Source organism: Scyliorhinus canicula, chromosome 10 (assembly GCF_902713615.1).
Source record: "Scyliorhinus canicula chromosome 10, sScyCan1.1, whole genome shotgun sequence".
NCBI classification, from domain to species: Eukaryota; Metazoa; Chordata; class Chondrichthyes; order Carcharhiniformes; family Scyliorhinidae; genus Scyliorhinus; species Scyliorhinus canicula.
This window is the reverse complement of record NC_052155.1, coordinates 120,717,975-120,742,868: the sequence shown is the minus strand read 5'-3', so window position 1 is coordinate 120,742,868 and position 24,894 is coordinate 120,717,975. Positions and strand designations below refer to the sequence as shown.

The window sequence follows — 24,894 nt, the reverse complement described above, 5'->3', positions numbered from 1 at the left end:
GTAGGGTCTCTAGTTTTTTTTAAATTTTAAAATACTCAATTGTCTTTTTCCAATTAAGGGGCAATTTAGCGTGGCCAATCCACCAACCCTGCACATCGTTGGGTTGTGGGGGTGAAACCCATGCAAACACGGGGAGGATGTGCAAACTCCACATGGACAGTGACCCAGGGCCGGGATCGAACCTGGGACCTCGGCGCCGTGAGGTAGCAGTGCTAACCACTGCACCACTGTGCTCCCCCGTTGGGGCTCTAGTTTAATGGCTTTGGCAACGGTCTCGCTTCCTTTCTCTCTGGGGAGGTATTCTTTTAACCTGGTGTTGTTCTCTCTAAGGATATGGAGGCAATTTAGGCAGCATTATAAATTGGGCTCCACATAATTTCAGGCCCTTATCGGTGGCAACCACTTATACCATCGAGTTTAGACACGATGTTCAGGTCGTGGAAGGGAAAGAGCCTTGAGAATTTGGGGGATTTGTTTGTGGAAGGACAGTTTGCTAGTTTGGAGGAGCTATCAGCGAAGTTTCAACTTTCAAGATCAAACTTGTTCCATTACCTACAAATACGTCATTTTGTCTGAAAGTCTTTTCCTACATTTTCCTTGGCTCCGCAACCTTCCTTGTTGAAGAGGACCCTATCGCCATCCGGGTCTTGTGGGAGGAGCATTTCAGGTATCAGTGGGCATATCCTGTCAATGGAGGTCACCCTGCTGGATGAGGTGTGAGCAAAATGGGAAGGGGCGTTAGGAGCTACCTTAGATGAGGACGTGTGGTGTGAAGCCCTTCGGAGGATAAACTCCATGTCCTCCTTCACACGACTCAGCCTAATTCAACTCAAGGTGGTACACTGGGCTCCCCAACTAAAGCTAGGATTAATGGGTTTTTTTAAGGAGTGAAGGACAAGTGAGCACTGTTTTCGGGGGCTGGCTAATCACACCCATATGTTTTGGTTGTGTTCCAAAAAGGTAAGCTTTTGGGACTCCTTCTTTAGCACCATGACAGCGATTTTTAACATTGATCTGGAGTCTTGTCCTTTGGTGGCCATTTTCGGCATATTGGACTCGCTGGGGTTGCAGACGTGGGTGACGGCGGATGTTCTCGTCTTTGTCTCGTTAATAACCGGGAGATGAGTTTTGCTGGGATGGAGATCTCCTTCTCTGCCCAGTGCCTCGGTCTGGTTGGATGGCCTCATGGAATCTTTGTACCTCAAGAAGGTCAAGAACACAGTCAGGGGGTCGGTTAAGGGTTTCCACCTGAGGTGGCAGCCATTCATTTCCGACTAAATAATTGTTCACCATCAGCTGTTAAGGGAGTGGGTTAGTTTTTATTGTTGGGGAAAGGGTTGGTTGCGTTTTTTATATTGCACCATGTAACAGCTTTCCATGTGGATACTGTGTTGATGCTGTGTTTGCTATAAATGAAAAATCCTTCAATAAAAATATATATTTTTCAACTCTTTAGGAAGGCCAGGAAACAGCAGTCATCATGCTGATACACAGAAGGCCCCCACCATTGTGACTGAAAGGGGACTTTCGGTCATGTGGGGGACGCTATAACCCCCATGAGGACCACGGGGAACCACTGCTGATCTTCCTGTAAGATTCGTGTAGTACGAGCTTCTCAGGGGCCACCCAGTTGGAGATCATTACAAACGAATATAAAAGCTAGCCCAAAGCAGGGCTTGGTGTGGTTAGTTCTTCGAGCAAGGACTGTACCGGGAGTGAGTTGCTGCCTTTAGCAGAATAGTGTATCTAGTTAAATAAACCTCTGTTTTCTTACGACTGGCATTCTCAAGTTACCAAAGCGCCAACCTTGAAGAAAGCTGCCCACAAAAATCGAGCAACCTTTGTAGTGCGGATTTCCTCTTTCCCGATTGCAGTTGGGAGCTGAAGCTATGTCAAGAGAATCTCCAGGCATCTAGCAGCAATGATATCATCAAGCAGGCTAAATAGTCAATCCCGTTGCAGTGTTGTCAGTAAGCAAAACATGAAGTTAAAACCACAAAATCCCTTCACTTTTAATTTTGAATCTTACAGATAGCAACTTAAATGATTAGGTCATACACAAGTGATTAAAGTATAACCTAAAATACCATATAAAAGTTTTTCTTGAAAAATATATAATTCAAAAATGTGCAATTTCTTACCACAATGGAAAAATTTATAAAAATTCAACCAATTTAAAATTACTCTTACATGACAAGTGAAGCTGTGCAGCAATAATTATAAATTTTGTATGCCATCTAAAATGTATGTGGTACTTTGTGTACTATGTGGTATCCTTTCCTATGACTCTCTTCATTGATAAAAGTAGTGAACAGGAAAGTCACACTATGGCCACATGGATATATTGTCTATGGCTCCTTTTACCTTGGAGACTTCAGCCACTCAACAAACTTCCATCTGTCACACTGGCACATTGGTTAATAAAATTCCTTGATGCATCTGTTTGGGTTCTGTGACAGATAAACCCACTGACAGGTGTACAGGGCAGTGATGACCTTAATAGACAGAAGAAAAATAGTACACGGACACACACATCTACAAAGGATGCAGAACAGGCAGTTCATGATGTCAATCAATATGCACTGAAGTAAACACTACCATTTTGGAGCTCCATGGTCCCCTCGATATTTTCCATTAGCTTGGTACAGCTAAACATGCCTTAAACAATAGTACGGAACTCCCACCAGCTCTATTTAAATGGATCAACTACTTACAGGCAAGAGTGGGATGTGCCTCATTAGGCCCCCTGTGGCCATCGGAGGCACAGCACACCTCACCCCCCCTCCAAGATCATTATCCCATCGTGGATTTCACCCCTCCCACCCCACAGCCAACCCCCAGACAATCCCAGCCGCATGCCACCCCTCCAAGCTGGTAGGTCCCCCGGCAAAACCGCTTTAATCCAAGTTACATCAGCGTCTCCACTTCAGGAATGCTCAGCAGTGGCCATTGTTCCCAGTGGTGTGGCTGGGCGGCAGTCACGGTGCCTTCATTTTGTGGCTGTCAACTGTGTAAGTTACACTTGAGTCACCAGGGCAAACCAAAGGATGACTAGTGGGCAACAAGTGCAATCTATTGACCACTTGGCTGATGACCCCAATGTGCATGTGTGCAATAAAACCAACGCTGTCAAAAGAAATGAGACAGAGCAGACCAGTGGTATGATGAAATAACATCCATTACCTGACCACTCTAGAGGAGCCATGCAGTACTCAGCATGTTGAATATCAAAGTTTTATATGCATGTTGCACAATCTCAGCAGCATAAGAGCACAACCCTGGCTACCAGATATTTCACAAACAATTGAGGAACGGAAGGGCATGAGGAGGAGGTGGAGGAAAATTAGGAGGGGTGAAGGCAGCCTAGACAGTCACCTTCAGACAGTCCAACAGCTTACCTTCCCTCTGTCACTGTCCATCAGGGTGTCAACTTGGTCATAATACAAAACAAAATTTTAATTAAAGCAAGCTATATTGCATACAAATGTCAACTATTTATCCTTATCAGTTCCCTTAGTGCCTACATTGCAATCAACAGACACAGGTTAATCACAAGCCTGTGCCTGTTTTCAGGGCTATTAAATTGAGCCCCTCCAACCTGAGGGGAAATTTCTCTGTAAACTCTGGATCACGGTGCTTCTCCCTCCGTTGTTTTGAAAGATCATTAGAAGAAATTTACATGGGAGTCAATTAATTTCCCAAGATTAACTTTGGCTATGGTTAACCCAGATTTGCATTTAACAACCACTGTACGTCCCAAAGCTCTTAATAGCCAAATAAGTACATTTAAAGTGCAGTCATTGTTGTAATGTAGGAAACACAGCAGCTAATTTGCAACATCCTGCAAACAGGAATGAGATAATAATCAAACAACCTTGATTTTTGAGCTCAAGTCTTACATAACCTTCTGATTAGTTCTACCAACATGACTGACATTTGGAAACATTACATGATGGACAGGAAATGTTCATATACAGAGAATATAAAGGCACATGACCCACTGATACTGGGTATCTCCCAGAACTCAATTGTATTGGTGAATTCTCTAATTTATAAGAATAGGATCATTATGCATGTGAGCAACATTAGAGCCACTGATTTAGTGCCCGAGTAACTCAAATTGTACTAAATTGATTTTTGGAGGTGTTCAGGGAATTACATTTTTAAAATGTACATTATTCTGTAAATACCGTAAAATTATAATTTGCTTCTTGTATCTATTTCTTTACTTATGTAGAATATGTTTAATCTTTTAAGCTGAGGTAATTATATAAATGAGCAATTACCAGCTTGTCCACAGGTACTGTGAAAATATTTGCTGGATTTTGAAAATGTCTTAAAAACTTGCCATCAAGTTAAAAGACACAGGGCGCGATTCTCCCATATGGGGAGAAATCGTAAGGCTGGCGTCAAATCCGGGCGGGTTTGACGCCAGCCCCCCCCTTCCCGACCGGGAACCGATTCTGGTCCCCGGTCGGGGCTAGCATCCCGACGCCGTAAACTCCGGCATCGCGGGCTTAACGAATTTCGTTAAGCCCGCTTGCCAGAGTTAGCGCCGGCTGACGCGTCATATGACGTCAGCCGCGCATGCGCGGATTGGAAGACTCCAACCCGCGCATGCGCGGATGACGTCATCGCGCATTTGCGCGAAACCCGCGCATGCGCGGGCCGGGATGCCCCTCAGCCTCCCCGCGAATGGATACTGCGGGGCGGCGGAAGGACAAAGAGTGCGCGGGCATCGGGCCCGCTGCGCCCGGTGGGCACCGATCGCGGGCCCATGGCACCCTTGGCACGGCCGTGGTACTGCCGTGCCAATCGGTGCCATGGTTTTAAAAATCGTCAGTTTACGGCCGTTTTTACGAACGGCCAGACCAGATGTGTTTGCCGTTCGTAAAAACAGGCGTAAAGGGCTGGGAACTCAGCCCATCCATCAGCTGAGAATCGCTGCCGGCCGTAAAAAAAACGGCGGCAGCGATTCGTATCGGGAGTCGGGCGTGGAGGGGGTGAATAGCGGGAGGGCGTCGGAACAGCGTGGCCGTAAAATTTTACGAGCCACGCTATTCTCCGCACCGTCGGGAGTGCGGAGAATCGCGCCCACAATATGTTATTCTGGCTCAGTAACAAAGGAAAATATCCAAAGCTTCATAGAGCCATAAGCAGATAAAAATGGACAATGAGGAAAAGTATTAAATGATGGCACAACTCTTTCTGTCTACAGATTCACGAAGTAGAAAGGGTCGAGAGCTTCAGATTTTTAGGTGTCCAGATCACCAACAATCTGTCTTGGTCCCCTCATTCCGACATTATAGTTAAGAAAGCCCACCAATGACTCTATTTCTCAGAAGACTAAGGAAATTTGGCATGTCAGCTCCGACTCTCCCCAACTTTTACAGATATACCATAGAAAACATTCTTTCTGGTTGTATCACAACTTGAGATGGACCCTGCTCTGCCCAGGACGGCAAGAAACTACAAGAGGTCATGAATGCAGCCCAATCCATCACGCAAACCAGCCTCCCATCTATTGACTTATGTCTACAATTCCCGCTGCCTTGGAAAGGCAGCCAGCATAATTAAGGACTACACGCACCCCAGACATACTCTCTTCCACCTTCTTCCGTCAGGAGAAAGATACAAATGTTTGAGGTCACGTACCAACTGACTCAAGAACAGCTTCTCCCCTGCTGCCATCAGACTTTTGAATGGACCTACATTCTTTTAAGTTGATCTTTTCTCTACACCTTAGCTATAACTGTAACATTATATTCTGCAGTCTCTCCTTCCTTCCCTATGTACGGTATGCATTGTTTGTACAGCATGCAAGAAACAATACTTTTCACTGTATACTAATACATGTGACAATAATAAATTGGATTGGATTGGATTGGATTTGTTTATTGTCACGTGTACCGAGGTACAGTGAAAAGTATTTTTCTGCAAGCAGCTCAACAGATCATTCAGTACATGGAAGAAAAGGGAATTAAACAAAATTCAAGAAAATACATGAGAATACATAATAGGGCAACACAAGATATACAATGTAACTACATAAGCATTGGCATCGGTTGAAGCATACAGGGTGTAGTGTTAATGAGGTCAGTCAATAAGAGGGTCATTTAGGAGTCTGGTGACAGTGGGGAGGAAGCTGTTTTTGAGTCTGTTCGTGCGTGTTCTCAGATTTCTGAATCTCCTGCCCGATGGAAGAAGTTGGAAAAGTGAGTAAGCCGGGTGGGAGGGATCCTTGATTATGCTGCCCGCTTTCCCCCGGCAGCGGGAGGTGTAGATGGAGTCCATGGATGGGAGGCAGGTTTGTGTGATGGATTGGGCGGTATTCACGACTCTCTGAAGTTCCTTGCGGTCCTGGGCCGAGCAGTTGCCATACCAGGCTGTGATGCAGCCCGATAGGATGCTTTCTATAGTGCATCTGTAAAAGTTGGTAAGGATTAATGTGGACATGCCGAATTTCCTTAGTTTCCTGAGGAAGTATAGGTGCTGTTGTGCTTTCTTGGTGATAGCGTCGACGTGAGTGGACCAGGACAGATTTTTGGTGATGTGCACCCCTAGGAATTTGAAACTGCTAACTATCTCCACCTTGGCCCCGTTGATGCTGACAGGGGTGTGTACAGTACTTTGCTTCCTGAAGTCGATGACCAGCTCTTTAGTTTTGCTGGAATTGAGGGAGAGATTGTTGTCGTTACGCCACTCCACTAGGTTCTCTATCTCCCTCCTGTATTCAGACTCGTCGTTATTTGAGATCCGGCCCACTATGGTCGTATCATCAGCAAACTTGTAGATGGAATTGGAACCAAGTTTTGCCACGCAGTCGTGTGTGTACAGGGAGTAGAGTAGGGGGCTAAGTACGCAGCCTTGCGGGGCATTGGTATTGAGGACTATTATGGAGGAGGTGTTGGTGTTCATTCTTACTGATTGTGGTCTGTTGGTCAGAAAGTCAAGGATCCAGTTGCAGAGTGGAGAGCCAAGTCCTAGGTTTTGGAGCTTTGATATGAGTTTGGCTGGGATTATGGTGCTGAAGGTGGAGCTGTAGTCAATAAATAGGAGTCTGATGTAGGAGTCCTTGTTTTCGAGATGCTCTAGGGATGAGTGTAGGGCCAGGGAAATGGCGTCTGATGTGGACCGGTTGCGACGGTATGCGAATTGAAGTGGGTCAAGGCGTTCCGGGAGTATGGAGGTGATGCGCTTCATGATCAGCCTCTCGAAGCACTTCATTACAACTGACGTCAGGGCCACCGGGCGGTAGTCATTGAGGCATGTTGCCTGGTTCTTCTTTGGTACCGGTATGATGGTGGTCTTCTTGAAGAAGGTGGAGACCTCGGAGTGGAGTAGGGATAGGTTAAAGATGTCTGTGAATACCTCTGCCAGCTGGTATGCGCAGGCTCTGAGTGCACGACCAGGGATCCCGTCCGGGACCACCACCTTCCGTGCGTTCACTTTCAAGAAGGCCGATCTGACTTTGGAAACAGTGATGGTGGGTATGGGTGAATTATGGGCTGCTGGGGCACTCGACAGTGGATTGTTGGTTACCTGCTCAAACCGAGCATAGACTGCATTAAGTTCATCGGGGAGGGGTGCGCTGCTGCCAGAGATACTGCTCGACTTCGCTTTGTAGCCCGTTATGTTGTTTAGTCCTTGCCACAACCGCCAAGACTCTGTCTGTGACTCTAGCTTAGTTTGATATTCTCTCTTGCCATCTCTGATGGGGCTTTGCGGAGGTCGTACCTGGATTTCTTGTATAGGACAGGGTGGTCTGCCTTGAACGCCTCAGATCTGTCCTTCAGTAGGGAGTCAATCTCGCGGTTGAGCCATGGGGAACGTAAATAAAATCTGGGCGGCATGTGGCGCAGTGGTTAGCACTGGGACTGCGGCGCTGAGGACCCGGGTTCGAGTCCCGGCCTTGGGTCACTGTCTGTGTGGAGTTTGCACATTCTCCCCGTGTCTGCGTGGGTTTCACCCCCACAACACAAAGATGTGCAGGTTAGGTGGATTCGCCATGCTAAATTGTCCCTTAATTAGAAAAATCATTGGCTAATCTAAATTTATAATAAAAAAATAATAAATCAAATCAAAGCAAAGATTGTCAGAGATGGGACATACATAAGGAGATAAGTATGAAAAACACAGATATACATGGAAATTGCCTGGGAAGTTTAAACTCCTGGAGAGCTGTTTGCTTGCTGCCTGGGACCTTCTGAGAATGCCTCTGAAGACTTGGACCAGATACGTGGGTCTTACCTGGATACTTACCCACGAAATGTTACACAATTTAATATCTGATCTAACAGTTCTGTAAGTCAACTGAACATCACAAGCGATGCCCCAGATCACCCAAGCAAACCACCTGATTACCCCACCCCAACCCTCTGACTACCCCTGCTGCCCACACCCTCAACCCGACCCAACAACTCCCATCTCGACCTACCACCCCCAACCATTCGCCCGATCTGACTACCACCAAAATTCCAACTATACCTCTGGCCCAACCGGATAATCCTCGCCGACGATCCATCCAACCCAACCACCCCACTATCCCCCAGCCTGACTACCTTCCCCAACTATCACTAAACCAGAAGAGGCTATCTCACAGCTTGGGGTTGAATAGTATCTAAGGAATGCGAACAGTCCGGTTTAACCTTAGACTGTAACTGGATGAGGGATATAATCGTTGGGAAAGATATTTAGTTTGGGATAGGGATCATAAAGGATGGTTTTTCCAATACCTAAATGAAGGTAATTGCGGCTATTCAAAGACCAGGAAAGCTGTCTGCTAGCACACAGGCAGTGGACAGACTGAGAGAGCGGAGAGATAGGGGAATCATGGGGCTGAATTCTCAGCTTTTGAGACTAAATGCAGTGGTGGGCAGCTCCGGCGGTCCTTTTCCTACTGGCCAGAATGGCAGGATGCTGCGCCACATTCTGCACTTTGAACCTCATTAATTATGCATGGACAAGTTCCCCTCTAAATCTCCAGTGGGCCAGCATCTCATTCAGAAACTGGCAGATTTGAAGACCCTGGCGCCATATTTAAACACCAGTCAGGCACACTCATATATCACTCTCTCCAGCCTAACCTGATTTCACCAGACCGTGCAGGATGGCAGCAACCTCAAGTCAATTCCGTGGTACTGTATAATAATCCTCACCACAAGCCCATTACCTGCGAGGTGCCTATGCCCCAATTAGACCTTTAGCGACCACATCTGCAGTCTCGGTGCATTCCCTTCCAGTAAACGACGTGGTATCTCGGACTCCCTTGTTTGTGAGCTTTTCAAGCAGCATTGTCGGGGCCCAGTTTGCTTCCCCATGGTTTTCCCTCTGCCTTCAATTGTTCATCCTCTTCATCCACCTCCTTGCCACTCTGCCTGCTGTTGTGAGCCCTTGCCCCCATCCCCCACCACCCTTTCACATCCTTCCTTCCACATTGCCCTTCTCGTCATTCCCAGGCATCACCTCACAATCTGCCTTGGTTGAACTTCGGGCCTTTGTTGCTATGACTGCATGAGGTCCGCAGCATAGTGCTGACCAGATAGACACTGGTGTGTGGCACCAGGGGGAGGAGAACCCTGTACTTCCCAGGTGCTGGACTGATCTGACTCGCTGACACAGGAAGGTCCATGGGTTCAATCATGCATGGTGACGTCCATGAAGACCAGCAAAGTATGGGGATGGAGGGCAGGAACCAGTCTACTCCACAGAGTGGTGTACAGTGTCAAGGAGAAGTACAGCACTATGGCAGAAAGACTTTATTTCACTGACTTCAAACCTCTTACGAATTGAGGACCACCTTGTGCACACCACTCTTTACCAATCAGGTTTTAGACCGACATAATTTCACACTGGCGTGTTGCAAAATGGGATGCCTGATGGGACACTGGTGGCCAGCTGTTTTAATGAGCATTCATGAGATGCAGTGAATGCAAATCGCTTTCATGCCATCAGCCAGCAGGAAGACTGATCCGCCATTAACCTGCCATTGGGAGAATTGCAACATGATTTTACAACGGCAAGTTTCCAATTTTTTTCCCTCCAGTTGGATTCTCTGCTCCTGCCTGCCACCAAACCCACCACAGGCACCATTAGTATTGTCAGCCATGTCAAAGGTTATAGAGAAGTCAAGGAGGGAACATGCACCCTGAGTTATGATCACAGAAAATGTCATTTGTGATTTTTCATTGTTATTGCAATGGAAACCTGATTGGACATTAAGGTAAAAAGGAGCAGAATTATGGAAATCAAAAACAATTAAAAATTAAGTTTCTTCTTTTAGAATGCTTAATTCCAGAGACCGTCCATTTCAAATCACTGAGACAATAAGAGCAAATCTCCTCTGTGCGTGTTTGCTCCACTGCTATAACTTCAGCAGACCATGAGGCAAAAGCTCCACTTAGTATAAGCTCTCTTAGTTTACCAAAAAATAATTAGAATAGAAGCCTTGTTAATAATTATAGATTAGCATTGCATAGAACTGGTTTCGGTTTAGTGCATTAAATTGTACTTCATTCAAATCTATTCACATTGCGTGATAAAGAGGAGGAAATGGAAATATTTCACCAGTTATATTTTCCAAGAACAGTACCACAGCTCTTCCCCCTCCCCAACCTCAGGTACATACTCACAATTCCTTGAGCACATTCTCTTGCGTCAGTGAAGGAACCATATTTTTACATGGCAATTCCAATACACAAAATTTACAACACTGTAATTCAAATCAAACTGAGTAGGGGCATGAAAATGAGAATAATAAAAAGGAGTTTTAAAAACATTGAAAACACCATGAAATATCTCATCTAATGCATTTCATAGTCACAAAGGTTGAGCAGGTGATAGTCATATTAATGCACAGCTGCACTGTGATCTGATATCACATGCTTCTATCATGAATGCCACAGATTTATAAATGTAGAGAGTGAAGGTAATATTCTTCACCGTCCCTGAACAAAACCGAAGTCTGCCGTTTCAGGATATCCATTATTTTTGCAAGTCATTATTTTTCCATTGGAAAACATTCATAATTACACATCATGTATAAGCATTCTGCAGGACATTTATAGATCTGTAAAATTTTTAAGAACTATTTTAAAAAACCTTGTGGAAATTTCAGACATTCACCTCTTCACCGCCAGCCTTATTTTTGCCTTTATGCGTATATGCAAACATGTATGTAAATCAAAGGTCCAGACACTAATAGCTTAAAATGTATTACAGAAACGTTCTTAGGTAAAGGATAAAGGCACAGCACATCAAATATAAATAAAATTATTAAGCTGGCTACTGACCTAATTATGCTACAAGACTAAAATCAAAGTATGATGAAGCTAGCTTTTAAGTTTGTGTATAATACAAACCATATGTAGAATCTGTTTTACCAGAAGTCAGAAGGGCATTACTTTCCTGAAAATTACATATTCTCATGCAAAAACCGGATGGTCTTTATTGATGGACAATGTCGTAAAGCCATCACCGTGTTTATAGACATTTAATTGAAGACAGCATAAAACGATAAACTAAGAAACATGCATGGTTGACTCCTCCAATTCAAACCATAAATCATACTGATGTTCAGACAAGTCTCCCAGACACAAATTCTGATGATAGATGAACCATTTAACTTTGATTTTTGAAAGCAATGAGCTTGCTAGCAATACCTCACACTGACTAATACCACATATGGTCATGCAAGAATTCATCAGAAATCCATTTTTTTCCTGTTCTGCAGATGCCAAAACAGCTAGCTATAACATGTGAATGCAGTTGGCAGAGTCCAATTTTTATAAATTTATAATCTACTTTAATCATTGAATACCAAATATCATTTGATACCAAACAAATCCCGGTTGAAGTATTTTATTGCAAATCTCATTCTGCAGGCATGTTTTGTTTTTCTCATTAAGTCAGGCAAACTAAAGCTATCACACAAATCTAAATGAATGTATGTGAGCTTTGGAGCACCCAAATAGAAATGTGTGCTTCATCAGTAATACAGCTCAGTTAATCAGACATTTCTTTTAAATATCACGTATTGTGTCGCATTTTAAATGACTTAAAATTCCACCTAGTACACAAGAGATTCCAGGTGGTGGCTCCCTCTGACTACCTCCCACCTAAAACCAATAGGGGATTCAATAATAAAGTATTATAATACAGGCCTAAAAGCAGCTGCTTACCCTCTCGAGGGATTATTTAGCTATGCAATGTAATGCCGGACTTTGGGTCTTGTTAGTAGGCATTTTGTGTGACTGCACTCGCAGAGCAAACAAACAGTGCTGAAATCATTAATTCAACCTGATTTAATAGGATTTTTCAGAAATCTCTTTCTACTCCATCTCCGCAGTCTGTTTCCTCCCTCTCTGACACTGACAACAGAAAACATCAAGTTTTTTTTATCATACGAGTTTCAAAGCTTTTTGGTTCCCTTTGCATTAATTATTTCTGAACTTTGGTGTTTCCAGGGATTACAAAGATCAGATCTAATTTTCAAATACAGTGAACATGAAATGAGAGCTGTGAAAGAATAAGAACGTATAGATGCACAAAAACTGGGCAGCTCCAAAAAATTACGTGGATAATAAGAGGAAAAGAAAATAATCCTACGGGGGAAAAAAATGCACTGAGCATTTCCTAAAAGAACTGGTCATTCAGATGAACGCAATCACATTGTGCAATATCTCAGAATGTGATATATCAAGCATATGCTTAGCAATGAACAGACCCGCCGGAATCCCCTACAGTTCACATTTGGTATCCTCTAGCTGTAATAAATGAAAGCGATATTTAGATGGATGAGCTATGCACCTGGAAGGGAAAACTACCAAACAAGGACCTTAAGCGATCCCCTGTCTTCACATGCTTGATTTCATTCCTTAATTAGAGCCATTAATCAATGAGTATGAGATATAAGACTTTAGAAGGGCCTGGTGACATGACACCTTGCCACCTGTCAAAATTACAGCTTTCAGTTCATGCACCATCCCTCAAATAGTTATTTTCTACAAGCCTGGCTGCATTCCACAATTTATTATTTACAGTATAAGCCTCTACCAGCCCAAACCTTTGCTGATGAATCTTTATGCAACAAGCATTTCACTTATTATTCATTAAATATCTGTACCATGCACTAATTTCAAAAATCTGAAAACTTTGGTGTTGAATTTCTTCAGGGAACATGATTTTGTTGCAGTGCCAAATGTAACACCAAATGCCGGTGATGTTTATATAAAGTTTTGCCCCCAAAGCACAATTCTTAGTGAATGTAGTCAACGTTTGTTAAATGTAAAACATTTTAGCTCCAGAGAAAATTTGAGTATTTGCTGCACAATTAATTTAACAGTCTTATCGATTTGAGCATGATTGTTTTCAGATAACAAAAGTAAAATAGTTTATTAAGATGGAAATCTTTTTAGTTAGAAGAAATCCAGTGAAATAAGAATAATAATCTCACAAGGATATTTTCAGATGCCACTTAGAATGTTACTCTGCAAATTTTATTTAAATGGATAGGTTGGAATTTCCTTCATCAATAACATTAATTAATTAATTCACAAGTAATTTAAGATTTCAATATTGTACATTCCCACTAACCGTCTGGCAAAAGTACTGACAGGAGGAATCTCACTCTTACTTATTTGAATGCTATAAATTAATTTTAGCAATTTCAACGTGTACATTATTTTAGACTACTTAGGTCACTTAAACAAGATTATAGTACTAACAGGTGAATTTGAAAAGTGAAGAGCGTTCTCCTGAGTCACCAGGCCAGTATTCATCCCTTATACATTATCATTAAAATAGATTATCCGGTCACTGTTATCTGTTGAACGTTGTTGCGTTATAGGGTGTTGGTGGGTCTTAATGAAGTCTTTGTGGTCTTAAGTAAGTTAACGTATGCATCTATTAACTACAAATATTACGCACATGTAAACAATAAAGGGTTCAAGTTAGGAGCCATCTCCATGCTTGCTTGTGCACACAGCTCTGTCCAACTCTAGGCAGGAACCTAGGTAGGGATTTTCCCATATTTTTTCAAAGTGTCAGTCCCGGGGAGAGTCCCGCCGATACCGATGGCAGGAAAACTCACAATATGTTGCTTTTTCTTCGCAGGGAGGAGCGGGAGCAGGAGCGGAGGTGACGTGGACCAGGAGGGCTGCCGGGAAGGTAAGCGTTTTGTTTAAATTATTTACCTGTCGACGCCAGCGGCCTTTTCTTCGCAGGGAGGAGCGGAGGTGACGTAGACCAGGAGGGCTGCCAGGTAGGTAAGTGATCCTATATATTTGGGCGGCGGCTAAACCCGAGACACTACACATGTAGTGTCTCCCACCCACCCTCCTCTTCTAACCAATTTGATAAGGTAAATTTGTTTTTTTGTACTCTTATTTGGTATAAGTTTATTATTGAGTATTATAGTAGTTGAATTAAGCTTTTACTTAGCAGAGAAGTACTAGAAATTATTTAACATAAATTTGTAAACGTTAATTGAATAAGTAGAGATGGCTGGACAGGTGATGTGTTGTAGCTGTATGATGTGGGTGCTGGCTGATCCCATTGTGAACGGCAGTGACCACATCTGCAGCAAGTGTTGGTTGCTGGAAGAACTCCGGATCAGAATTGATGATCTGGAGTCTGAGCTTCAAACTCTGCGGCACATCCGGGAGGAGGAGAGTTACCTGGACGTTTTGCTTCAGGAGGCAGTCACACCTGGTAGATTAAGTAATTCAAATTCAGTAAGTGTTCAGGAAAAACACGGTGTGATTGTAAGTGAGGCAGGTAGGAGGATTCGGAGTTCAGGAGTGCAGGAGCCTCAGCCCTTGACCTTGTCCAACAGATATGAAATTCTTGCTCCCTGTGCGGATGAGGAAAAGGGCTGTGGACAGGATGAGCCAGCTGACCATGGCACCATGGTGCAAAAGGCCATTCAAGAGGGGGGAGCAAAAAGACAAGTAGTTGTTATAGGGGATTCTATAATTAGAGGGACAGATAGTATCCTTTGCAAGCCGGATAGGGAGTCCCGCATGGTGTGTTGCCTGCCCCGGTGCCAGGGTGCGGGACATCTCCGACCGGCTTGAAAGGATACTGGAGCGGGAGGGGGAGGATCCAGTTGTGGGCCACGTTGGGACTAACAACATAGGGAAGGCTAGGGTGGAGGACCTGTTTGGGGATTATCAAGCACTTGGAAGGAAATTGAAGAACAGGTCCTCGAGGGTCATAATCTCCGGATTATTGCCCAAGCCACGTGCTAATTGGCATAGGGATAATAAAGTTAGGGAAGTAAACACGTGCCTAAGGGATTGTTGTGGGAAAGAGGGATTCCATTTCATGGGGCATTGGCACCAGTTTTGGAACCGGGGGGGATCTGTACCGTTGGGACGGTCTCCACCTGAACCGATCTGGAACCAGTGTTCTAGCGAAAAGGATAAATAGGGTGGTCAGTAGGACTTTAAACTTCTGAGTCGGGGGAAAGGGAAAGCGGCAGGGAGTAGGGAGTTAAATGGAAGGATAAGCAGCAGGTTAGCATGTGTGCAGGTGGGTTTAAGTTCAAGGCAGACTAGGAATGAAGCAAAAAGGAAGGATAACTTAGGACATCTCATGATGTCCAATTTCTCTAATAATGATAAGAAAGTCAGCATTAAGGCACTTTACCTGAATGCTCGTAGCATTCGAAACAAAGTTGATGAATTAACGGCACAAATCATCGCGAATGGATACGACTTGATAGCCATTACGGAGACATGGTTGCAGGATGGTCACGACTGGGAGTTAAATATCCAGGGGTACCAGACGTTTCGGAGGGATAGACAGGTATGTAAGGGAGGTGGAGTAGCACTAATAATCAAGGACGACATCAGGGTGGCATTGAGGGATAATATAGGTTCTATGGAGAATGAGGTTGAATCCATTTGGGTAGAAATGAGAAATTCTAAGAAGAAAAAGACACTGATAGGCGTAGTCTATAGGCCACCAAAAATAGCATCACACTGGGACGGGCAGTAAATGAAGAGATAACTAATGCCTGTGAAAAGGGTACAACAGTTATCATGGGAGATTTTAATCTGCATATAGATTGGTCAAATCAGCTCTGTCAGGGTAGCCTTGAAGAGGAGTTCGTTGAATGTATCCGGGATAGTTTTCTGGAACAATATGTAATGGAACCAACGAGAGAGCAAGCTATCCTAGATCTGGTCCTGTGTAATGAGGCAGGAATAATTAATGACCTCATCGTTAGGGATCCTCTTGGGAGGAGTGATCACAGCATGGTTGAATTTAGCATACAGATGGAGAGTGTGATGATAGAATCCAATACCAGGGTCCTATACTTGAACAAAGGGGACTACGATAGAATGGGGAAGGACCTCGCTAAAGTAGACTGGAAACAAATATTTTATGGTAGGACAGTTGAGGAGCAGTGGAGTACTTTCAAAGAAATCTTTCATAGTGCTCAACAAAAGTATATTCCAGTGAGAAGGAAGAATTGTAAGAAAAGAGGTAATCTACCATGGGTGTCTAAGGAGATACATGAGGCTGTCAAATTGAAAGAGAAGGCTTACAAAGTAGCCAAGATCAGCGGGAAACTAGAAGATTGGGAAAACTTTAAAGATCAGCAGAAAGCCACGAAAAGAGCCATAAAGAAAAGTAAGATAGAACACGAAAAAAAACTGGCACAGAGTATAAGGACAGAAAGCAAAAGTTTTTATAATTACATAAAACTAAAAAGAGTGGCTAAAGTAAACATTGGTCCGTTAGAGGATGAGTGGTCATTTAGTTATGGGATATGATGAAATGGCGGAGGCATTGAACAAATATTTTGTATCGGTCTTCACAGTGGAGGACACTAATAACATGCCAGCAATTGACCGAGAGAAGGTGGTAGGTGAGGACCTGGAAACCACTACTATCGCGAAAGAGCAAGTGTTGGGCAAGCTAATGGAGCTCAGGATAGATAAGTCTCCTGGTCCTGATGGAATGCATCCCAGGGTACTGAAAGAGATGGCTGGAGTAATAGCAGATGCACTGGCGGTAATTTTCCAAAATTCGCTGAAGTGGGGCAGTCCCAGAGGATTGGAAAACAGCAAATGTGACGCCACTGTTTAAAAAGGGAAGTAGACAAAAGATGGGGAATTATAGACCGGTTATCTTAACCTCTGTCGTGGGGAAGATGCTTGAGTCTATTATCAAGAAAGAGATAGGAGGTCACCTCGATAGAAATTGTCCCATTGAACGGATGCAGCATGGATTCATGAAGGGTAGGTCATGCTTGACGAATCTCTTGGAATTCTATGAAGACATTTCGAGCAAGGTAGACAAAGGGGACCCAGTGGATGCGGTGTACCTAGATTTCCAAAAGGCCTTTGACAAGGTACCGCACAAGAGGCTACTGCATAAGATAAGGATGCATGGTGTTAAGGGTAGAGTACTAGCATGGATAGAGGATTGGTTGTCTAACAGGAAACAAAGAGTGGGAATAAATGAGTGCTATTCTGGCTGGCAATCAGTGACGTGTGCCTCAGGGATCGGTGTTGGGACCACAATTATTTACAATTTATATAGACGATTTGGAGTTGGGAACTACCTGGAAGATATACAAGTTTGCAGATGACACGAAGGTGTGTGGCAGAGCAAAGTGTACTGAGGACTGTAAAACCTTACAGAGGAACATTGACACATTGAGTGAGTGGGGAAAGGTCTGGCAGATGGAGTATAATGTCAATAAGTGTGAAGTCGTGCATTTTGGTAGGAGTAACAATAGAATGGATTATTACTTAAATGGTAAAAAGCTGCAGCATGCTGCTATGCAGAGGGACCTGGGTGTACTTGTGCATGAGTCACAGAAGGTTGGTCTGCAGGTGCAACAAGTAATTAGAAAGGCAAATGGAATTTTGTCCTTCGTTGCGAAGGGGAATGAGTTTAAAAGTAGAGATGTAATGTTGCAGTTACACCTGGAGTACTGTGTGCAGTTTTGGTCTCCACACTTGAGAAAGGATGTGCTAGCACTAGAGGGGGTGCAGAGGAGGTTCACTGGGCTGATTCCGGAGTTGAGGGGGTTATCGTATGAGGAGAGGCTGAGTAGATTGGGATTATATTCACTGGAATTCAGAAGGTTGAGGGGGGATCTAATAGAAACATATAAAATTTTGAAGGGAACAGATAAGATAGAAGTAGAAAGGATGTTTCCACTGGTAGGTGAAAGAAGGACAAGAGGGCATAGCCTCAAGATTAGGGGGGAGCAGATTTAGGACTGAATCAAGGAGGAACTTCTTCACTCAGAGGGTGGTTAAAGTATGGAATTCCCTACCGAAAGGAGTAGTAGACGCTACTTCATTGAATATATTTAAAGATCGGGTAGATGTTTTTTTGAAAAATAAAGAATTTATGGGATATGGCGAGAATGGGGGTAAGTGGTTCTGAGACAACGAAAAGATCAGCCATGATCTTATAGAATGGCGGAGCAGGCTTGAAGGGCCGGACGGTCTACTTCTGCTTCTAGTTCTTATGTTCTTATTATGTTCAGCAACTTTAACAGAATATTGTTTTCACACCGCCACGGATTCGCACGCCATGTCATAGCTTAATCGCTGTAATCAGTGGGGCGCTCCTTTTAAACGTCTCCCCTGCACTTATTTCAGTCAGGGTGGATGGCTGGCAGGAAGACAGCACCACGTTCCACGGTGAGAGCCCTCAACAAACTTTGGGATTGTGTCAAGCAGAGGCATGACATCCTCTACCTGTGATCATTCAGATGTCCAGCAAGGTCACCAACCCCGCCTGGGAGGCTGTGGCCATGATAATGAGTGCCAGCTCACTCGATAATATGAAGCTATAGTGCCGAAAGAAGATGAATGGCCTTCTTCGTGCAGCCAGGGTAAATCTATTTCCTCGGGCGAAATTCTCCGACCCCACGCAGGGTCGGAGAATCGGCCGGCAGCGGCGTTAATCCCGCTCCCGCAGGGTTTTTAAATCTCTGACCGGCCAAAAACCGGCGCTGTGCAAATCCCGCCGGCAGCCTCTGAAAACAGCTGGCGCCGGCGGGATTTCATTTTTTTTTTAGTTTCCACAAATCTCCGGCCCGGACGGGCCGAAGTCCCGCCGACGTGGCCACGGGTCACGTCGGCGAAAATCACAGTTGCTTTAAAACGGCGTCAACCATTGATGATGGTTGACGCCGTTCAGTGTCGGGGGGGGGGGTTGCGGCATCGGGGGGGGGGGGTTTGCGGCATCGGGGGGGGGGGTTGCGGCATCGGGGGGGCATCGGGGGGGTTTGCGGCATCGGGGGGGGGTTGCGGCATTGGGGGGGGGGGTTGCGGCATCGGGGGGGGGGTTGCGGCATCGGGGGCATACCTCCCTCCAACGCCCCTACCCCCCTCCCCACCACCCCTACCCCCCTCCCCACCACCCCTACCCCCCTCCAACGCCGCCCCCCCATCTCGCGCAACGCCGCAACCCCCCACCCTCAACGCCGCAACCTCCCCTCATCGCCGCAACCCCCCCCGCTCAACGCCGGGTGCCCCCCCTCTCAACGCCGGGTCACCACCCCCTCAACGCCGGTACCCACACCCCGTCCCCCTCCCTCTGAAGGCCGGTACCCACACACCCCCCCCTCTCTGCTCCTCCCCCCCTTCCTTCCTCCTCCCCCCTTCCTTCCTCCTCCTCCCCTTCCTTCCTCCTCCCCCCCTTCCTTCCTCCTCGCCCCCTTCCTTCCTCCTCCCCCCCTTCCTTCCTCCCCCCCCTCCTTCCTCCTCCCCCCTTCCTTCCTCCTCCCCCCCCTTCCTTCCTCCGTTGGGGGGGGGTGCGGCGTTAGTGGGGGGGGGGTGCGGCGTTAGTGGGGGGGGTGCGGCGTTGGAGTGGGGTAGGGGTGGTGAAGGGGGTAGGGGTGGTGAGGGGGGGTTGGGGTAGGGGCAGCGGCGTGCAGAGGGGGGGGCGACGGTGCGTTGGCCCCGGGCATCTGTCGCCCCCTCCTCTGCACGCCGCTGCCCCTACCCCAACCCCCCCTCACCACCCCTACCCCCTTCACCACCCCTACCCCCCTCCAACGCCGCCCCCCCTCCAACGCCGACCCCCTCTCTCAACTCAACGCCGCAAACCCCCCCCTCAACTCAACGCCGCAACCCCCCCCCCCTCAACTCAACGCTGCAAACCCCCCAACGCCGGGTCTGTCTCTCTCCTCCTCCCCCCCCTCCCCCCAAAATGCCGGTCTGTCTCTCTCCTCCTCCTCCTCCCCCCCCCCCCCCCACCAAACGCCGGGCTGTCTCTCTCCTCCTCCTCCCCCCCCCCCCCCCGAAACGCCGGGTCTCACCACTTCCGCAGCTGGTGAAACTGACGCGTATCGCGTCAGTCAGCTGCTGGCCCCTCCGGGAACGGAGAATAGCGGCCTAAAAGAAGGCCCCGACGCCGGAGTCATCTACACCGATTTTTCTCGCCGGAAATCGGCGTTACGACGGTCTGCAGAGAATTTCGCCCCTCATGTCTCCAGGGCACCCCATAACACCTCCACGGTGATCTCTCGCCCACCACTTCATGGGTTCTCAAAATTTGTCATGGGCCCCTCCCTCTCATCTCCATGGTCTCCTCTCCTTCTCCTCCCCACCTGGCCTTTCGACCGCTTAGCCTGTGGATGGCGTGCAGGTGGCAACCTCACGGCATCAGGAGGCGTATATCAGATCGGGGAGTAATGTTTACATGACGTAACAACTGGGCGGTGGCGGCAATGCCAGCATAGACGCAGGAGCCAGCTCGGGCACCTCCAGTGGTGGCAGAGTATCCACCTTGGTTTCCAAGGTGGAGCTAGATGATTCTTCATCCTGCATCTGTGTCCTCAAAAATAACCTCTAAATCCTCCACAACCGGTGGAGCCGAGGCCGTTGCTGCTAACAGAGGTGACTGGGGCAGCAGTGAAGACGAGACGTCTGAATCAAAGGCCGACACAACAGGAGTATCCGGTACCCGGCTTCGGATATAGTCCACATGGCGGTTAGACCCATAGCCCTGTGCCCGTATTTGGTAAGAAACTGGACCCGTTTTCGTCAACACGAGGCCCAGGATCCAAGCGGCCCTTCCGCCAAAGTTACCGACATGTACTGCGTCTCTTGGTGCGAACTCACGCAGTGGCCTGTCGCGATCTGTGTCTGCCTCAGTTCAGTCCTGAGCGCAGCGGACCTTTCTGTCAGTATCTGGCAGAAGGAGACTCAAACAGGTGGGGACGTAGCGACCCATCAACATCTCGGCTGGCGCGATGCCCATCGTGGCATGTAGGGTTGTCCGGTAGCAGAATTTGAACCTTGCTCAGCGGGTCTCCCAGGATCCCAATGTTTTTTATTTCATGCCGAGCTTAACAGTTTGCACTGCCCACTAGGCCAACCCATTTCGAAGCTGGGTGGTATAGAGCAGTCTTCACGTGATGGATACCATTGGCAGACATGAATGCTGCAAATTCCGCGCTCGCAAACACTGTATCATTGTCCGACACGAGCACCTAAGGTATGCCTTGCGTGCTGAATATGTGCTGGAGCTTCTCTATGGTGATTCAGGCTGTGATAACCGTCACAAGGCCTCACCCGTGCCTCCCTCCATGCCCATTATGGCCCCCCCCCACCCAACCTCATAGTACTTTATAGCCTCTTTGTTGACTTAAATCCCACTCTTACCCTCTCACTCACCCCATGGCCCTTATAGCCCCTTCTTGTCAACTTAATGCCCATTCATATCGGTGCTGTGTTGTAATGGACAACAATTAAGTCACCACTTAAGAGTTATTTCCGCAGGGACAAGGGGAAGAGATTTACACTGAAGGGTTTTATTTTACTAGACAAAATGTTAAAATGCTTCTGAGAATAATCAAGGCTGTAAAAGAACAAGCAGAGCAAATGAACTGGGAATTTAGCAAGGAAGAGATTTATTATCCACAGTTCCAAGGCAGATGATTCAAAGGAGCGAAGCGAGCAGAAGGGGTGATGAAGAGGTTGATCAACGACTGCACCACTGGCCTCACAAACAGCACAATGCACCACAGCCCTATCACCCACCTATGAACATTCTCTATTAATTGTGACTCATACCTCACATTCATTGCTTTATCCCCTCCCTCACACATATAGATCTGCTACAAGCTTCACAACCACTTCTTACAGCTTGCATACACTGTCCTCTATGCAACCTTGACCAGCATTTTTAAAATTCTTTCAGGGATGTGGGCGCCACTGGCAAGGCCCGTATTTGCTGCCGTCCCCAAGTGCCCTTGAACCGTGTCTTGCTCAGCCATTTCAAGGGAGCTGTTGAGAGTCAACCACATTGTTGTGATGTCTGGAGTCACATATAGGCCAGAGCACGTAAGGATAGCAGATTCCCTTCCCTGAAGGACATTAACAATTGGTGATAGTTTTGTGATCACCATTGCTGAAACTTTCAATTCCAGATTTTATTAATCGAGTTTAAATTCCATCAGCTGCCATGGTAGAATTTGAACCCATGTTCCCAGAGCATGAGCTTGGGCCCCTGATTACTAGTCGAGTGATATTATCATTGCTCCATCATGTCCCTGGACTAACGCCCAAAGACATTGCACCACACTAAATGACACGGATTCCTTGTGAGAATACAGGTTCTGCAGCAGAGACCTCAGTTGAGGAATTTGATGAGGTTGGTTAGAAGAAGGCTGATGGATATGAACAATTAAACGCTGAATTCATTGGAAGGCCTGTTACAAAGCCTGTCTGCAATATCAAGCAGCAGATAAAGTTTGACACTGATTAAAAGAGCTTGGAGCCCATCCTTTCTGGAATGGAAGAGATGATCAATTCCATTGGCACACTTGTTGACCCTACTGCAATGCAGCATCTGGTGGTTTACCATTGTACCACAAGTAGAGGCCACCCAACATCTGAGCGCTGCAGTGGAAGCTCAGACTGAAATCATGCAAACTCAGGCTGCCGTTGGTCATGGCTGAGGATACCTGCATTCAAAGGGGTTGCAAGGAATCACAACAATCCAAATTTGTGATGTACTACTCCAGGGGAGTAGAGGTGACTCAGTAAAGCATAGATCTGTTGCCTTCTCTCAACTGCATTTGTGCTCTTAATACTCCACCAGTTTTTGCTGTTGCCTGCCTGTCAGCCAGCCTAAGCTGATGCCAGCCAGGTCGAGGTGGTGTAGTCCAGAGCTGGGCCTTCTCTAAAGCCAGAGCTGATGAAAGTCATTACACAAGGCAATCAGCAGTTTCCCCAATAAATGTCAGCAGTCCTGGAGGCAGCATTAAAACAAGTTAAGGCACATGAATTTAGGTTTTAACATTTCTTTTGTGTTGCCATTTATTTTTGCATTGTGGCATTGTTGCAAAGCAAACGCTGTAATGCTCAATGATCATCCTTATCTGGTGGAAAGTGTTGGTACAGGCCGACATATGTCTGAAAGAAGTCTCTGTAGGCTTCTGTTGATTAACTGCAAGTCTTTATTAGCTGCAAGAACATGTACAGTAAAGGGTACAAGCCAAGAGCTGTCTCCATGTTTAGCTCTACACATGACTGCTCAACACCATATTGACCCTAGATCTGAGTCATTATATGGGCAATACTATACTCAGTCCCATATTAATACTTTATCTGCTATGTCCTTATTCTACACCTCCCTCAATGCATTTGAAGTTATACTAATTACTTCATATCTTACCCTGTTCTCACTCATACATTTACATTGTTGTCATTACATTATGAAATGAAAATCGCTTATTGTCACGAGTAGGCTGCCATGAAGTTACTGTGAAAAGCTCCTAGTCGCCACATTCCGGCGCCTGTTTGGGGAGGCTGGTACGGGAATTACCATTATCACTCTTACTACATTAAACCTGCCTCGGTGCTCTGTCTGATGGGTGTGGGGGTGGTGCGGTCAGTGCTAGCCAGTGGGAGTGGGGGGTGGGGGACAAGTGAAGGCCTCGTGGGTGGACAGTGTTCCCTCCCCTCCCCCAGCCCTGCCCGTCCCAAGCAGCCAGCCCAGGGATTCGATGGGACCATATGATGGACTGGCCAGCTCACATGCAGGGATCACCCAGGTGGCAGGTGCTACTGTGGGCATGAGTCAGACATTGTCAATCGATGTGAAGCACGGAGCTCATCGCAGAGCGGGTTGTCATCATCCTCCATACCATGGACCAGACCCGCTGTCACTGCCAACTCAGTGTCCCCCAGCTCATGGCGCTGCAGGTATGTGGAGGGGGTGTGCATGCCGGCGGTTTGGTGGTGTGTGAGGTGAGAGGGTGTGGGTCTGGCATGGTTGTGTCCGTGGGTCTGGACCAAAACCCCCTTGCCCCCCCTAGTCAGTGAAACGTGAGGCGACGATGAAGGAGCTGCGCTCCGAAAGCTAGTGATTCGAAACAAACCTGTTGGACTTTAACCTGGTGTTGTAAGACTTCTTATTAAATGGATAGACAGCAGATTTCTTCTTGCACATGGTCAAAGGAAATTATTCAGCACTAATGGGAAGAACTTAGCTGGAAAAGATCAGATCAAATTGGGCTGAGGTAAATCTCACCCAAAATCTTGAAGAAACATGCCTTTGCCTTCAACAATGAACTAGGAAGCATGAAGTTCATCTCAGTGAAGTTGAAGATCAAGGAAGAATGTCAGGCAAGATACTGAAAGGCTAGGTCAGTACCGTACGCAATCTGACTGAAGGTCGAGGCAAAATTAGAATGGCTGGTCAAAACTGGAGTCCTTGAACCCAAAAACGTGAGAGATTGGGTTACACCAATCATAGAATTTACAGTGCAGATGGAGGCCATTCGGCCCAGCGAGTCTGCACCGGTTCTTGGAAAGTGCACACTTCAAACCTATCCCCATCACCCAATAACCCCACCTAACCTTTTGGGACACTAAGGGCAATTTAGCATGGCCAATCCACTTAACC

At 46.3% G+C, this 24,894-nt stretch overlaps 1 protein-coding gene and 1 long non-coding RNA gene across 7 annotated transcripts in view; one reads left to right on the top strand and one right to left on the bottom strand.

Moving 5' to 3' along the window:
* LOC119972633 (putative leucine-rich repeat-containing protein DDB_G0290503) overlaps positions 1 to 24,894 on the bottom strand; it is a 590,251-nt gene that overhangs the window by 401,773 nt on the left and 163,584 nt on the right. The window lies entirely within an intron of this gene.
* The window catches only part of LOC119972635, a 53,216-nt gene that overhangs the window by 9,956 nt on the left and 18,366 nt on the right, over positions 1 to 24,894 (top strand). The window contains exon 2 of the long non-coding RNA XR_005462125.1: positions 14,113 to 14,166. This is a non-coding gene — a long non-coding RNA (uncharacterized LOC119972635). The remainder of the gene's footprint in view (positions 1 to 14,112; positions 14,167 to 24,894) is intronic.